We start from the raw sequence: 6,888 nt of genomic DNA, 5'->3' as shown, positions 1-6,888 counted from the left end.
ACCCGCTCGCCTCGCAAGCAATCCCACCGACAAAGCGCAGGCCCCGGTACACAGCTGTAGTAACCCCCGCTGACTTCTTTTACTGAGGTTATATTTATCGATGTTTTATTTCCTGATGTTCTTATGTGTCCTACGTGTTTCAGTCGCCAATTCTGAATTATAACTAACATTAAAAACATGTTTAACCCTTGTGTCATACTGGGCCCTTTTTGGGTCCCTTTGTTTGTTTGCATGAAAGCCATTTTCACTGTGTTGGGTGTAATATAGCCAAACTTGCCAAACGGCTTCGTTTTTGTAAAATATTTAAAATTCCAGTCTGATTTTCTTAAGGAGGAGAGAGAGCAAATAAATCTGTTTAACATCTGATCTTTGGGTTTTTGTTCAGTAATCAGCGTGACCTGTGTATAAACACATAAAAGAGATAACGTTGGTGTTTCCGTCATGTAGTAACTGCTGGCTTTAACTGTACAAAGGTTGTTCGACACTATGAAACACATACAGACTTCATGATGTTCGGCTAATATTTTTATTGTGAATATTAATCATGCTGACCTCGCTCTGTACACCACGCAGCGAGGTCAGCATATCCACGATATCCTCAGCTCCATGAGTTAACACAAAGTTTCCCAGCTGACTATCTAACTGCCAACTATTCCAGAGACGTGAAAATATACAGCATAAAGAAAAGTGTAAGAGACTCAGCAGCAGATTAGAATAACAGTTATACATTTAATAAATCACCAAATGAATCCAAGAAACGAGCAAACCTGTTCCGACAATTTGAGTTTGTATTCCCTCAGCTGCAGACTCGCTGCTGTTTAAATGTTTGAAAAGGAAGATTAGATATAAAAAACGTCAAACATAGACTCAGTCTGCCTTCACATTTGATATGAGGCCAGCACGTATAGTGGCCTCAGCAGGCTATTACTGAAATACATGTGCTATATCATAAACTATGATATAAACAGGGAGGTCCTATTAACATGTTTAGTTTTAAAGGACACCTTCCTGCCTTTAGTCTCATTCATGAGCAGTATTAGTTTTCTTCTAACATCCAGAAGTCTGCACAATGTGTTTCATAGTTTGTAACAAGCCTTTGACAGGTAAACATAACATGACCGAAAAAGCAAAAAAAAAAGAAAAAAAAAGAGAGAGAGTGTTGACATAAGAAGAGAAAATTCTCTCAATTATGGAGACAGACAAATGGTTCATTTATGTTTGATGTGTGTTTATTCCTCCCTAAATATCGTCGGTGAAGTTCGCCATGCGTGTCAGATTTTCCTGCGCATTTTTATACCTCTGCCAACAGAGAGAGAAAAAAAATCACATTCTAACAGACAGCTGGTGCTTAGAATACAGTTGAATAACTATTACAAAACAGATGATATTTAGATGATAGTTCAGTCTAACACATGTGCCAGTGAACCATTAAACGTCTGTGAAACTATGCAGTTATGAAACGTAACTTTAACCTCAGCCAAACCGATTTGCTCAGTTGTAAATAAAACAGCGAAGTAAACGTGACCCGACAGACAGAACCTGAGTGAATGAAGTCCAGCGTTTAACCACTGAGAGCTAAAACTCAGCTGAGGTTTGAAAGCTGTGTGCCGGTGATTGGACATCAGCCGCTGATAAAGCTGTTCGCCTATAAAGTGCTCTGTAAGGAAACAAGCTCCAGCAGCTCTGCGCTCGGGGAAAACACTATATTTACTTATCTTGTGCAGAAAAATGCACTGACATTGCGTTATATCGAGCACCGGCTGCCCAGTTAAACTGTGACTATCACCAGGTAACGTAGGCGTGTTTCTTGAATTAGCAGCAGGTGTTAAACAGCTGACAGATGAGGAGGAGGATGCATGCAGGTAAACTGAGGGTCTGTTGAGCTGATCGCTGGTTTCGTGAGAAAAATGTCAGCTCGTTCTTTATGTTACAGAAGCACAGAGACACAAGACCAGGCGGAAAGAGACGATCGTTCGGTGAAAATGAGAATCTGCGAATGCAACATGTGGAACACGGAGAGTGGAATATGTAAACAAACCGGTTAACGTAACCCCCTCGGTGCACTCTGCATGCTAACTGTTAGCAGAGCTAGTGAAATCTCTGAAAACATCTGAGCACTTTTGCAAACATGTTCTATGTTGACAACCTGACCAGACATACGTCGCGACATTCGCGGCTAAAACACTGTTAAAAGTGTAGCTGGTGACAGAAAAACGGGGTATTTTAAAACTACACCACCACCATTGCTGCTTGTGATTTGATCTGCATTCTGGGATAACTGGCTGCCCCAAGTCTACACAAGCAATCGATTTTCTAGGATCGACCTGTTTTGACTTACTTTGCACGGCAACCAATCAAATGTTAGAGAAGCTGCATGGGCAGCGTTAACCCCGCCCCCTGAGTTTGATGGGTGAGGCTGACAGATAAAATTATTTCATGATGAGAGCCAGGCGTCAGGACTGCCAAAATGAAATAAATAAATATATCATTAAATAATTAATTAAATGTGTCAATAATTAATTAAATGTGTCAATAATTAATTAAAATGTGAAATACATAAATAATTAATTAAATGTGTCAATAATTAATTAATTACATGTGTCATAACTATTTATTTAATTAATTAATTCCAATTTTAATTAATTATTGCCACATTTAATTAATTATTTAATGGTGTATTTAATTAATTCATTATGGCAGTCCTGGCGTTCCATATGTTGGTCTTCAGACAACAATTCTGATGGCTAAAGAACCAAATGGGACAGGCAAAAAAAAAAAAAAAAGTATTAGCGCTGGGTGGGATGTACACTGCTGTAATGAGCACAACAGTGAATTCTCAAGCTAGATAAAAAGGTCTGCATCTAACAGTTATAGGCTACGTCCACATGTACTCGGTTATTTTTGAAAACACAGATTTTTCTATGCATTTGCACCTTTCGTCCACACCTAAACGGCTTTTTCGGTCACTGAAAATGGAGATTTTTGAAAACTCCTGCCAGGGTGGAGATTTTCAAAAGTTCTAACTATATATGTAAGCATTTAAACACTGCAGAGAGTAAAATTTACGTGTGGATGAGGAAAACGTCCACACATAAATTTTACTCTCTGCAATGTTTAAATGCTTACATATACACACACAGTTTCTGTCCCTCCACACAGAGGACTCAGTTCTGCTTCTATGCGTCATCTTTATTTACTCTTTCTCACCCAGGCTTCTAGACTTCTGATTGGCCAACATTTCAACAGGAATATATCAAAACCTGTTGCTTCGTTTCTGTGTTCAAGTGTGGACGGGGGTTTTTTTTATAACGAAAACGGAAAATCTCAGTTTTGAAAAATACCCGTGTACGTATGGATGTAGCCATAAACTCTACCAGTGATGAGCAGTAATTACAAGCAAGCACAGCGTTCTTGCACCATTTCGAGCTGATGTAGACACACAAGCCACCACCATGAGTCTTACCGCATAGAGCTGCATTTCTGTCGGCACAAAATGTGGTGAGCCCATGTAGCTGAACGGCGGCGTCCGGGCCTCTGTCACTGAGCCATGTTTCTGTGAAAACAAGGACGCAGCAGTCTCTAAATTCCTGCTGTGTGGTCAGCTGGAGTCGGATGTAGTCCAGTTTATTGTCCAGTGAGCAGATGTTTGAGAGCAAGATGGATGGAAGAGCCAGTCGGCTTGGATTTGCTTTTAGTTTAGTACGGACCCCGCCCCGCATGCTGCACTTCCGCTTCCTTGCACACCGCTTTCGGTGACCCGTCCTCCAGCATCAGGCGACACCGAGGACTGAGGGCCTGGTTTCGGTAGCGACCCAAGGACGCTCAGCGCTTTCAGCAGTTCCGGGTCAGTTTTTGTGTGATGCTTGTAATTTAGAAGTGTTTGCCATTGGTAAACCCGAACACCGATTATTCTCGTTGTGGTGTTTATGTGGCTCGGAGGTCACGATAAAAAGGCAATAGAAAAAACACAAAAACTGCACTGTTTGGTCCAGAGTGGTCGCTGCGTGCTGTTGCCGCACCGCCATCTCACATCTCATCTACTTGTAATAATAATACTTGTAATAATTCTACTTGTTCCCACTGTGTTCCCCACCTGTTTCTACTCGCCTCATATCCTCTTGTAGTTATTGTCTCAGTCTTCCGTCGCTTTTTCAGTTTTCTGCCTCTGTTGTGTATTTGCTCTTGTTACCCAGATACTTAGCTGTGTGTATTCTAGTGTTCCCTGGATCATTACAACACTTGTGTGTTCATAAGTCAGTTTTCCTAGTATTGATTCCTTTTGGACATTTTAAACCTGACAGCAATAAAAACTTGTCTTATTTTGATTTTGTCTACGGATGAAGCTCTCTACAGTTTGTAATCTGTCCACTTAAACATGTTTTGTCTGTGGATATAGTTTCATTATTCCTCATCCTGAACAGAACTCATAGACTGGGCAGCATCGTTCCTCTTTTTAGTAGTCCTGTCAGCAATTTTTCTTTTTGTTTATAAAAATAGAACTTCCAAGCAAATCGTTTCTGTGGGGTACTGTGTGTTTAATAATAATAATGGATTGGATTTATATAGCGCTTTTCAAGGCACCCAAAGCGCTTTACAATGCCACTATTCATTCACTCTCACATTCACACACTGGTGGAGGCTACAGTTGTAGCCACAGCTGCCCTGGGGCAGACTGACAGAAGCGAGGCTGCCATATCGCGCCATCGGCCCCTCTGGCCAACACCAGTAGGCAAGTAGGGTAAAGTGTCTTGCCCAAGGACACAACGACCAGGACAGAGAGCCCGGGGATCGAACCGGCGACCTTCCGGTTACAAATGCAATTCCCAACCCCCTGAGCCACGGTCGCCCTGTTTCCCCGTCCTTCACTCGTGTATGTTTATTTGAAGAGGAAAAACCTTCCACGGGACTCTGATATGAAAATATACAAACAGAAATATAATTCAGAGCATGTAAATTGTCTTACAGGCGTAATCAGGTCTAAGTTACCCTCAACAACAAACTACGGTAGAAAAAACGTGTGGCCCTGCAGCGTCTTGCCTCTGCTATGTTCCCCCCCCCTCAGCACCGTGTGCACTTATTTGCATAAATCCATGATGCATAGATTTAAAGTATAAACCTAGCCTTTAAAGTGAACATATTCAAAGTTTTACTTTACCAAGCCAAAACACAATAAAATAATTTTAGTTTCACTATAAACATGAATTTACTTATTAAATTACTAATTACCCAAAATAAGTTTAACAGCAAATATAAATTGAACTATATTAACCTGGCTCCCACACTGTGTGTCCTGCTGTGTAGACTTGCCTTTCTTAAGCTTAACATAGTTTCCTTGTGTTTCTCTTCACTTATTACAGCAGTTCTGGTGAAATCACACTTCATAGGCTGACTAAGGCTGCACAGAAAACGTAACATAGCAGGAGATCAGGGACTGTCATGGTGCTGCGTCTTTAGACCCAGCTTTAAGTTACAGACCAAGATTCATATTCTTCAGTATCCTGAGTAATTGGGCCTAATTTTTGCTTCATACATTTATGATACCATATAATGTTTTTGTGTTTACACCATCAGGCTATAGTTTAGTTCTTGGTCATAGTTTGTTTATGTTCTGCTTCAGTTTAATCTTTCTTCTGTGTCATGGATTCAGCCAGACGCCTCCAGAAAGACCCTTTATATTGGTTCTGATTAGTATTAAGCATGATTAACTATCACCAACCTACTTAACACACATGATGACAGGCCACAGACTTCCACACTCTTATCTTCACCACATTCCTGCAGTCAGTCTCACACACAGAGACTAATATGTTGTAGTGATGGGATTTCCGGCTCTTTTTAGAGATCCGGCTCTTTCGGTTCGGCTCACTAAAAAGAGCCGGCTCTTTCGGCTCCGAACCGGCTCTTCAGGTTGTTTTGTTGCTTTAATTAATTTATTATTAACAATACTGTAAAATTATGCACAAAAGGAATTACTAACGTTAAAAAAAAGTGGTTTTATTTATATATGTTTATATATAAATATATGCGGTGGCCCCTAGAGACAAAACACGTACAAACTCCAAAACACATTTCTAGCATGAACTGAACTTCCAAAGCAGAGCTACTAGATCACTTAAATTACACAATTGAAAGCATATGTGTATTGTTTGTGTATACACAGGCACTCATATATATATATTCAAATAATTTAAAAAAAAAGTTCATTTACCTGTTATTACCACACACCAAATCCGGTCGTTGGTACTTGCTGGCTTGTGTAGCCACAAGATAACAAAAGCTCAACACTGCGCCCAGCATCCTGGAGCACTTCTGTTGTCTTTTATACGTGTTTTGAGTTTTTATGTGCTTCTGAGCTTTAATGTGCTTCTGAGTTTTTACGTGCTTCGGAGTTTGTACGTGTTTTTACGTGTTTTGGAGTTTGTACGTGCTTCAGAGTTCGTACGTGATTTGAAGTTTGTATGTGCTTTGTCTGTAGGGGCCACCGTAAATATACTTTTATTTATTCACTCCACATAAAATGTAATAAATAAATCATATAATACAAAAATCAGCTATTCACATTTCAACTTTTAACTATTTAAATTTTCAGCTTTTTCCTTTTACAAATTTAAAGTGAAAAGAACACAAAACACTGCAAACCACAACACAATTAAATATAAATTATAATATGAAAACAAGAAGAACATGCATATTGTCTGTCATATGGACCTGCATGAATAAACTTTCTGAATCCTTTATCTTCCACTACTGAAAATAGTTGTGGATGATTACTATACCTTTCTAATGTAAATGGCCTGCATTTGTATAGCGCTTTTCTAGTCCCTAAGGACCCCAAAGCACTTCACACTACATTCAGTCATTCACCCATACATTCACACACTGGCGATG

This window comes from Rhamphochromis sp. 'chilingali' (assembly GCF_963969265.1).
Source record: "Rhamphochromis sp. 'chilingali' genome assembly, chromosome: 1".
NCBI lineage: Eukaryota > Metazoa > Chordata > Actinopteri > Cichliformes > Cichlidae > Rhamphochromis > Rhamphochromis sp. 'chilingali'.
The sequence above is the reverse complement of the archived record's forward strand: the minus strand, read 5'-3'. Positions refer to the sequence as shown.